This window comes from Calypte anna, chromosome 1 (assembly GCF_003957555.1).
Source record: "Calypte anna isolate BGI_N300 chromosome 1, bCalAnn1_v1.p, whole genome shotgun sequence".
Lineage (NCBI taxonomy): Eukaryota > Metazoa > Chordata > Aves > Apodiformes > Trochilidae > Calypte > Calypte anna.
The window spans coordinates 172,793,899-172,805,243 of record NC_044244.1 but is presented as its reverse complement, the minus strand read 5'-3'; positions in this window follow the sequence as shown (position 1 = coordinate 172,805,243).

Genomic DNA, 11,345 nt, shown 5'->3' with positions numbered 1-11,345 from the left:
TGTGTATTTGGGCAGCGTGCTCAGAAAATCTGAGGTTTGTTATCACACATCAGCCTGCAGGTGTTTGTGTGCACACCTCCTAAGACATTTATTGCACCTGGTTATTACTATTTCCTCAGCTGTGCTGAGCTTCTTACCCTTCAGCACTGTGCCCAGAGACCAGACCACCAGTAACACCACCAGTAACAGCTTCTGTCTGAGATCTTTTGGGTTGCTGCTCGGATTTTCCTCTCCAACTTGGATCTCAAAATGCAGGTGCTGAGGAGACATTTCTCCCCCAGGAAATGTCAATTTCCTCAGGAACTGTGCATCTGACTGCCATAACATCATTATGAATGGTAAGAGTGATTCTAACAACACACACACAAAAAAATAATAATTGCAGCATTGAGGCATTGCCTGTAGCTCCCATCTGGAACTGTCAGCTGTGATAATATGCATTATATCAATATCCTCATGAAATGGCTGAGGAGTTTTGTTCTACAACAAATGTTTAGTTTCAAAGCATGACCCATGTGTGCACACACAGGAAATATTTTTTTCTCAATACATTTTATGTAGATTTTATTATGGAATATCTATTTTAAACTTTACATATAGTTCTATATAATGTTTGTGCATTTTATATAGTATGTATTAATATCAATATATGCAAGTAGTATTTTATGTGTGTTTATATTCTTGTATTATATAATATTTTAATTTATATGTCATTCCTCAGATAAGATCAGAAGGATGAAGTGCTACAGGCTAGGAAGCCAAATTGAAGGTGTGTTTGCCTGGAAGCAATCATAGCAGCCAGATCCATAGCCAAAACCTGAGAAAACAGGTCCAGGGCTTGGGGTCAGGCAGACTGATCTGATACACATTACTGAGGGACAAAATTGGTGGCATTCAGGACTGTCTCCCAGATGGTGGTTTCAGCAGTAGCAGCTCCCGGGACCAGCAGCTGCAATCTCTACTCCCAGCTTGAGCTTTTCAGCCCCATCTGCTGCAGGGTGCCTGGGAGCAGTGCAACCATTCCTCCAAAATACCTTGTGTTTGGAGAGCAGCAAGTAAATGCATTGAGAAAATGAGAAGTTAAATGAAAATTCTCCAAAAGTCCACATTTTAGAGCCTTTTCATTTTATGTCAAGATGCTTCAGTAGCAGGATTTCCAGTCTGGAGACCAGACAACAACAGTTATGGCAGCAGCTTCTTTTTTCACTCATTTCCCAGGCTGATGGTCCCTTGGCTCCCCTTCTGCAACTTCTGTGAACTTGTTTTAGCTGCTCACTGGTAGGATGGCCTAGAAATGTCCTCAAACAGGGGAAATGCAACAGGCTTAGGCAGCAAACGTGCTTCCAAGGGCCTGGGATGGGGGATGCTGCCAGTGTCTGGTCCACGTGAGTCCCCTCTCCCCTGTCTCCAGACACATTTTAAGGAAGTCTTTTTGGTGAAGGTATGAAGTTAAAAGCTAATCAGCTGCCCAGGGAATGAGGGAATTTGGCTGCTAAACAAAGAAGAGCAGTCTGCTGTCAGACTCAATCCAAGATTTCTCAAAGGGGCAACAAAGGTGCTGGTTTATTCCCATGTGAATGCCTATGGACACAGGCAATAACTCCTTGGAGACTTCTGGAACCCACAGCCAAGGCAGGAGAAGTCACATTGGTCCAGTTCAGCCCAGTCCTCACCACCCTTCTGGAGCTCTCAAACCCAAACTTCAGTCTGCTTCTCATTAAAGGAGCTGTGGCAATTACTTGCGGAAGTGAAAAGGAGCACCTAAGAACCAAGGAGCATCCTACCTGGTAAGTCACCTGTGCTGGCTGCAAATGAGTATTTTTTCTGCTGTCTCACAGTGTGAAGTGAACCTGAAAATAGATCAGGGAAGAGTTAGATAAAGAGATAAACATGTGCTTTAAAGAAGCAGGGGGCTTTAAAGAAGAGAGGGTTTCTGCAGATTAAAAGGCAATTTTTTTGCAGTAACAGTTTCACAAAAACAGCTTGACTGTTCAGAAAGGTCTTAACTTAATGACTAGAGAACCAACAGTTCCGTCATGTTCTCTATTTATTTATTTTCTTTGCTTAAATATTTTGCTTAATTGGTTCAAGAATTGTTTAAATTAATTCTCCTTTTTGCCTGGTGCTCTTCTATTCCTGCACTTTAAAGAGAAACTATCAAGTCCATGTTTATCTTCCCAATTTAGACCATACAGATGTAGATTGTAATAAAATGGTCACGTTATGTGAATTTCACAAAAAAAAAACAAAACAAAAAAAACACCTTCATTTTTACAATTTTCAGTAAATGCTAAAGTACTAAAAATGAGATTAATCACAACTGACCAGGTGTTTTTCAAAGTTTATTAAAATCAACTCTTATGGCATCAGTGAATTACATTACAAAAATTGTGAAAATGGGAAAATAGCCTTCAGTTTTAATGCAATCATTAACAGCTGAGATATATCAAAATGGATATGGTCTGAGCTTATCTGTCTCCTCATGTATCCCTTAATTTCTCTCCTGTTTTCCCTGTAGTTCCCTCCTGTATTTCCTTAACTGTACTTTTTGCTGCATGAAAATGTTGAACACATGCCACCTTCTGTTCTTTTTAGCTATTGCACAATGCCAAGAAACTTCTAACCGCTGGAAACCTCCATAAGATGCTCACAGGTACAGGCAGACACATCCTTATTAAACCCCTCTGAACTATCAAAATCTCTTTATTCACAGATCTTTGTTTAGTTACACTATGAGGACTCCAGTGTTACAGTAAACATGCTCACTGAAGGGTTTCAAGGGAAAGCAGAAATTACAGAATGACAGAATTGGTTTGGTTGGGAAAAACCTTTAAGATTGCCAAGTCCAACCATTAACTTCTCACTGCCAAGTCCACCACTAAACCATGACCCTAAAATGTCTTCCTGCCACACAGAAACTCAGACAGCAACAGCATTGGCATTGTCACCTGTAGCAGTCACCTAGCAGAGGGCTAAAAGCTCTTCTGACTTTCTGGAGTCTCCATGTCAAGATATTCCTCAGGTGAAGGCCAGCTCTGACCACTGACTCTGGAAGGTGCAGTGGGAAGAAGATTGTGTTTCACCTTCTTGCTGTTTAATAACTGCTCAGGATGAAGCTCTGTGTATCAGATCTTTTTTTTTTTAACTTTGTATCCTCATTTCCTTCACTTCCACAAGTACACCCACACCTATGCCCTTCCCTTTAGTGGTGCTCTGGGGAAATCTCCTCTCCTTTCATTGATTGGGATGCTGAAGAGCTTCTGCCAGGGCACCCTGCATGCCCCCACTTGCAACCTAACACAAAATAGGGAGATCATGGCATGGGGACATCAAAACACAGCTCCAAGCCTCAAAGTTTTGGTTTTTTGTTTCATGGCTTTTAATCTGAGTTTTTATATTACTGATAATTCCTTCTCCCCCCCAAAAAAATAAAACCACTCACAAGAGGCATTTCTTAGGCCACCCCACAGGTTTATCCCAGTAGTCTTTAGTCTTCTGTTATCCCAAATAAAACACATTATTGGTGTGAGCAGATTCCCCTGCATAGGTTTTCCTACTCATATTTCCTCTTGCCATTTAAGGATTCACCGTTAGCTACACATAAACTTGGACTTTAGCAAGGCCTGGTCCTCCAAATTTCAAGGTATGAGAAATTATCTATTTTCTCTGACCACCAATTAGCAGTGTGCTTCTTTCTAAGTAGCTGGAGCTGTAGTCAGGGGTCTTCTCTTCTCTTCACTGAGGACTTTGCAGTGGAAGACCACGTAGGTAAAAGGCATTTTTATGTTAGGTGATTGGGATGAAGATTAATACATGTAAGTACTAATATGTACTAATTAGAGTGTATACAGCCATGGAAATTGTTTGTGGGTCACCTGTACAGGGAGATAAGAATGTGGTCAGGGTACATCTGTCAGGAGTGCAGAAAAGGGAGGAATGTTTTCCTTTATCTGGATTTTCAAAAGAAGTGTTTTTGTAAGTTCAGAGCTGCATTCTTCTGTACCTTACACACATTATCTTGCTTTATAGGGTCTTGGATGACTCTGTGTAGGGGATCCTGCCTGGCTGACTCCTTAGAGAGGGCACTTACAGATATCTGAGTAGCAGATATGGTTATTTATGCCTTAAGAGCACTGTAAATAGAAGACAGCCTTTATTTCTACTGTAACCCCATTGGCAGGTCTGTCTGCAGACTGTAAAGAGAAACAAGTAGTAAGAGTAAAATAAATATCCTTAGAAGGTGTATTTTTTGATTTGTGTTCTTCTAACCTCAGACACACATGACAGAGGACGCAAAGAGCCTCTCTACCTGTTCTTGAGTGCCAGAAAGGTGTTAGCATTTCTAAAAAGTGGGCTTTATATCACAGTACCTTAAGGTGCTTCAATTCCTATTAGAAGTGAAGATAGCTACCTGACTACCATGAGATATGGGGAGTTTAAAGATGATTTAAGGTAATCTTTCCACCTCCCTAGTAGTCGTAAGTGGAATTTAGCTGGAACAGAGAACAGGGGCCCCACATTTTCAAGGCATCAGTTTTCCCAGATAAGCTCTGGACTCGTAGGGAGTGGGAAAAGAAGAGTGTGTTGCAGTAAATCAGAAAGTCCATACGGCATGGAGTGGGATCAAGCTTCTGATTGTAATAATCACTTTGGAAAGGATGGAAATGAGGTAAGGCTTGATCTTGGCAACAAAATGTGATGGTCAGCACAATAAATTTAATCTTGCTTCCCAAGTTTTTCTAATGCCTTGGGGTTGAGGTAGCCAGGTGGAGCATTGTATTTCTGACTAGATCTGAACTGTTCTGCCAACTGAGAATGCACTGACTTTATAAAACTTATCCCTAAAACATGGAGTGAATGGCACTGCTTTTGCTGTAGCATTTTTTTTGCAAGATGACAGACTTGGTCAGTGGTTTAAAAAACTGGGCAGAAACCTGAATCTGGTTTAATCTGAATCCTCCAGCTCCCAGCTGCTGCTGACTCCAGGAATCCAGCCTGGACTTCCCAGGTGGTGATGTGAGCATTATTGAGAGAACAGGGAGAAAAACATCATTTTTCTGTATATTTGTATATATTCAATAATTTTACCTTTTTTTTATCATTACTGTTTCATTAAAGCTGTGTAGTTTAGTTTCCAACCCATTAGTTTTCCAACCCTATTTTTTCCTTATTCTCTCTCCTTTCTTTATCAGGAAGGGAAGGGGAATCAATAGAAAGCATCTCTCATTCAGTTCATTGCCGGGCCAGTGTTAAACTGTGACACTGCTCCAACTCAACACCTCTCATATAGACTAGGTTGCTCAAAGCCTCATCCAACCTGGCCTTGAACACTTCCAGGGAGTGGGCAGCCACAGCTTCTCTCTTCCTAATATCCAGTCTAAACATAGTCTCCTAGAGTTTAAAACCATTTCCCCTTGTCCTATTGCTGTACAATCTTATGAAAAGTCCCTCTCTAGCCTGGCTGTAGGTTCCCTTTGGGTATTTTAAGGCACCTATAAGGTCTCTTTGGAGTCTTCTCTTCTTCAGGCTGAACAATCAAAGCTCTTTCAGCCTCTCCTCACAGCAGAGGTGCTCCAGCACCTGGATCATCTTTGTGGCCTACCTCAAGCAGCTTGAACTGTGGAGAAACATCCATCTGCCTGTGAGCCTGGAGCTGGCTCCTCCTTACTCCTGTCAAGGGGGGGTCCTCCTGCTCCAAAGTTCTTCATGAGCACTTGCTTCTGTGGTGGAGAGCAGAGCTGCCCACTGGATGGCACCAGGACTGCATACATTTGGCTCCAGGAGAGTGCAGGCTGCCCTGCAGCATCCCTGAGTGTCCCAGCAGCAGGCTGAGCCATGCTGTACAAACACACACAGGAGGACCCTGGAAGCAAAAGGCCACAGCAAGAGGAGTATGTAGATATTGGGAGATTTAGCACATTTTAACTGCAGGATTCTCTGCATTAAAGTGTATTGGCCTCCCAGAGGTGACCCAAGTCAGAGATATTGATGCTGCTACAGTGGAAATACATTTTTAGGTATCTCTACAGAAAGTGCACGCAGCAAACCTGTGGCAGATATTTTATAGAGTAATGTTCAAGTAAGTGCTGATAATGCTTTTCTCCACAGAAAATGAATCTGGGCTTGCTGCCTGACTGTACATCTTAATGTACTTACTGAAGCCAACAAGCTTTACTGAAGTCATGAAAGAATGGGGAGGTATTTGGAACTTTAGCATTGAACTCCATTCCATTGTAATTCTTAATATTCTCTGATGACTGGTTATTTATTTGTCACTTCTCAGGCAGAAATGTAATAACCTGTGAAACTGAAGCCAGCCCCAAATTTACTTAAGAAACTGCTCCTGGTGGCAGCAAGGAATAAGAGCAGCCCAAGACTGAGGTGTTTGTGGTGAGCGCCCACCTAGGTACTCCGAGGCTGTGCAATAACCTTGAGGAGCAGCCTTCCTCACAGCTTGGATGGCAGAGGTCAGTGGGTTCTAGGTGTGGGATGCAAACCCAGGAACTTCTACCTGAGGCTTAGAGTACCATGTCCAGCAGCTCTTTCAAACCTGCTGTTTATTTTTTTTCTACCTCAACAAAACAGCAAGGGCCAGTGTATGTAGAGGAAGAAAAGCTAAGAGCATTGCCTAGACATGAAAGGGACCAGCAGCCAAAAATCTCTGTCCCACCACCCTGGAGTGGGAAAGCAGAGATAGAGACCCAGCCTTGACTGTCATATCAGGGCTGCAGGCTGGGCTGCTGTCAGAGGTGGCAGCAGGGACACTGTGGGGACCACAGGCTGAACCAGAACAATGCAGAGATGTTTTTAAACCACATCCTGTTATAATTGAAAATTCCCTCACTCGGGAGTCAAATAAAAATCAAGAATGAATGTCCTGGGAATATTACCAAGGGCAGGTTCATGCTCCTTCCAAGATGTGTTAACTAAAGGAAAAGATTATTTTACTATTGACATTTTTTCTGTACATTCAACATCTGGGCAGGTTACATGTGACCCAAGTACCATCAGCAAGGCCTTGGGTTCCTCCAGACAGCCTCCTTCTGAAGGCATCAATATTCCCCTCTGCTCCTAAGCCACAGAGAGGGCAGATGAGTTTTCTGGTTTTGTAGGATTTTGCTGGAGGGAGCTCTCTGAGTTAGTGAGAGGGAAAGTTCCTGCTACAACCCCTGTGTCCAGGCTGGGTAAGGTGCTTACCCCTGAGAGTACAGAGAGCACATTGTTCATCCAAACAGCTGCCTAAAAAGCTGATGGCTTCAAAGGGTCAGAGCTCCATGGCTAAATTTATATAAAATTACCTGAATAACTCTCCCACTAAGCTGCCACAAAAGTCATCCAGATTTAATAGAGGAGTTAAGGGACAGCAGATGCTCTGCCTGTCTCCTGGGGAGATGCTGCACCACCTGACATTGAAACATGGTGTAAACAAGTACCTTCCTCTTTATAACACAAACAAAGCTCTCCTGAAACTAATATCCTGTCTCCTTACACCCTTTCTCTTTAAATTTAATCCTTGAATATTAAAACCAAGGGATGACAATAAGTAGCACAGCTTCTCATCCACCAGTGGAGCTGACCTAAACTCTCTTCAGTGGGCTGGGGTGGGAGCAGAGCTTTCTCCCAGAGAAAATTGGGAGAGGAAAAGCTTTCTCGTGTCTCATCCCCTTGTGTCTCATCCCTCTCTGAGATACTGAGTGAAGTGAGTGTTTTAAATTTAATTTTCATATCAAGACAAGGAAAGCTACCAGTGGCTGATAGGCACAAGGCTGTCTTATGTTAGACATGGTAAATGATGGGTTTTTTTCTCCTTTTGTTTGTCATTGTATAATTCTGTAATTTGTTGAAAAATTAAAGCATCTTCATTTAAAAAATCAGGAAATTAAAGGAATGAGGGTCAGTAACAATTATAATTCACTTTTCTAAATTTTGCCTGCATAAGAGGTTGATTTTCCTTGATTTCATGATATGATCCCAAAGCCACAGGACTAGATGTGTAACTTTTATTCCTATTCTTCTCACTTGTTAAAATTTTAGCAATTTCCACTGATATGTCCAGGGTTCATTTTGCTTTTCTTATCTTTTGTCTTTTGCTCACATGAAAAAGACAATAAAATAAAGCTCTAAAGAGACAATTATATCCATTACATTCCCAAAGAATGGAGAAGTTGGGAAAGATCAATATACTTGAAATATGTTAAATTTTGTAGGTAATGTGTATTTTTACAGATATCAGTGAGAAAAAAAAAATGGGTCGTCTTTGTTTTTTAAAGTAGAACTTAAAGAAAAAAAAAAAAAAAAAAAAAGGATGGATTTGAGACTAAGATTCCAGACAGACTGTCAGGACGTCAGGACGTCAGGACGTTTAGGTGCCATTGCAATACTCCACAGCCCCAGTGAGGTCCAGGCCAGGCGGTTTTCTTCCTCATTTCCAGCAATTCTTTCCTTTCACCTGGGTTAAGAGCCACCTGCATGCTCAGGTATTTCCTCCCCTCTTGGCCATGACCTGTTCAATGGTTTTTTCCCTCAGCAAGGCTATGGTTGGCTTATTTAGTAAATTTGATCTATATTTCTTGAAAGTGCCAGAAGTTCTGAGATTCAGAGAAAGGTAATTGACAAAAAAACAAAACAAACACACAAAGAAAAGAAAAAAAAGAAAAAAAGCATTATTACAGTAAGGTGAAATACTTGTCAGTAGAATAATGAAATGAAAAAGAAGCGTAGTATAAATTTACACTTTCAATTTAAATTTGTTTAAATTAGACCCGCGCTTTAATAGTCTGCAGTTGAAAAAAGATTTAAAAATCTAATTTTCTGAAATGCCAGGAGTGAAACATCACCTTTTTTGCTTGTCACAATTCCCTGTCACTCAGCAAAGAGAATAACTCTGCAGTGCTTATTTATAGAATGTGCTTTGTGAAGCTGTCCTTTGTACCTTCCTGCCAGACAGAGGTAAAACAGTGCAGGAGGAAAGTGAAAGAAGATTTTGGATTTGTTAATATTTAGGTAGATTAGGGGGGGGCAAAGCCTTTTGGAAGCACATCAAGCTGAAGAACAGAAGCTACTGCTGGTGCTCATAACACTGTGAAAACTTACAAAGTTGAAATGAAGTTACTGAAGGAGAGAGAGCATTAATTCAGAGTAAAGCAAGTCTGTCTCCTTGAATTCAGGGTTCAGGAGTTCCTTCTTGCACATCTATCAGTCCCAGGCTGTGCTTGCCACAGGCAGTGCTGGACCCTGGATCAGCTGAAGGATCAATAACCTCACCAATCAATCACCTGATGAAAAGGGGCTGATGAGTAAATAGGAAAGGACTTTGCCTTTAGAAAAAGGACAAGTGCACAGGTTATTTTAGGGTGAGTTTTCTGTGTTTGCTTTCATGCATTACCTTCAACCCAGATTATTTTTTTTTTATTTTTGTTAGAGCATTATATTGTATTTTAATGTGGCTTTGGACTATGAGCTTTTGCTTCATACAAGAAAACACAAGCCCAGCTGATCTGATGGATCTGTGATACTAGAAAATCTGAACCATTTTATACAAACCCAGAGACAGACAAATAAAGCATTAGGAATTTTAACTCTAGTTAGATAAATGCTTACTTACACTTGGTGGAAGACATTGAAAAAAATCCTATTTAATTATGGTTACTGGTTTGTATTTTGGAGGTAACAAATATCTTTATTAAGAGTTAGAACACCTCCTTAAATTCAAGTATAAAATGGTTATGGAACTTACTGCCATGGAGAGCCATTATGTGTACACATATATATTTAGACTTTGCAGGGAAACAAAAGTGTACAAATCCAATTAAAAACAAATGAAAGCAACAAATGGCTTTTGCACAGTCTCCTTTAAAAATCCATCTGTGAAAATGCCTGACTGTGAGTTCAGACATGGCTATTTGCATAGCTGTACAAACAGACCTCAGTACCCTGACAAATAAGCAGCCCAGACAATGAAAAGCCCTTCTCCTCCCCTCTGACAAAAACTGGCACCCCAGTGAGATTATGGTGGGACCCCACAGTTCAAAGCTGCCTCTCCTGTCACTTCAGGAATAGGAAATCCATGATGGTTGTGCTGCAGTCTCCTGAGAGCTGTTGGCTTTTCAGCTGGGAGAACTCCCTGTGTGTTTCTCAGGGAAAGGGTATAGATCTCACAGAGGTTGACTGGGTTTTTCCTAATTTTTTTATCTGTCTGCAGCAAAAACAAATGACCCAGTCATACACATTTCTTGTTCTGTTTTAGTGACTGAGGTTGCTCAGTGTCTGCATAAGCCCAGACCTTCAATGCAGGAGACTTCCACCTAGCAGTGGAACTGTCCCTGAGGCTGGCAGGAGCCATTGCATGCTCCACATCTACTGCTGCTCTCAACTTACCCGTTATCTTCTCTTCGGTCATGCAAGACTGAGAAGTCTTCGTTTTACCAGCTGCAAGTTTAACAAACCTATTCTGCTCCCCAGCAAGAGCATGAGCCCCAGTCCCAAGAGAACTTCTTCCACAAAACCTTTGTCCTGAGATCTACCTCATGGTGGAAGCCTCTACTCTTCCTCATCACTTAGCTTGGGTCTGAGAGGCCAGAAACCCTGAAGAAAATAATGTGATTTTGGCATATAAATAATCAGTTTTGTCAGTGCATAACTAGAGGGAGTGAGAGGGTGAGGAGAGAGGGCAGAATGAAAATAACTCTGGTTTTGACCGTTCCCATTTCTGATTTCCTGTAAACATCTCCCAAAGAGCATGGATTTAGATTCTGAGCATCCATAGGTACCTTTCCTCACCTTCTCCTTCTGGACTGACAGCTGAAGTTAGAGTGGAAACAAGACATAAGAGGAAGTATAAAGGCAACCCACTTGGAAAAACTTGTGCCTACAGGCGTAAAAAATCAACTTTTGCTGATGTTTGAATCTAGAAACATCCTCGATGCTCTTGCTGCTGGTACTTTCTGTGACCACCAATGGACAGAAAGTACTTGCCTTCCATCTACCACTCTGTGTAAAGTAATGAACTAGTTTGTCAGGACCTTACACCTCCTTCTCTTCCCCTGCCTCCTTATCTTGAAGCAGCCCTTGCTGGAGCTGCTTATGTCTGAAGAACCAGATACCTTTTAGGCAATGGGTGAGATGGAGGTCTCTTCACCCTCCCAGCACAACACGACTGTGGCAATGAGCCCTTGCTGTAGGTATGAATTCAGCTTGCAAATAATGGAGCGGTGATTTATGGCATCCACTGCTAATAATTAAAGACACGGACTTATATGTGGTGTATTAAAGGGCATTTGAACCCCAGAACTTTGAGCAGCCATGTGATAGTTTCTGGGATCTGAGCAGCCTGTAAATCAGATGGG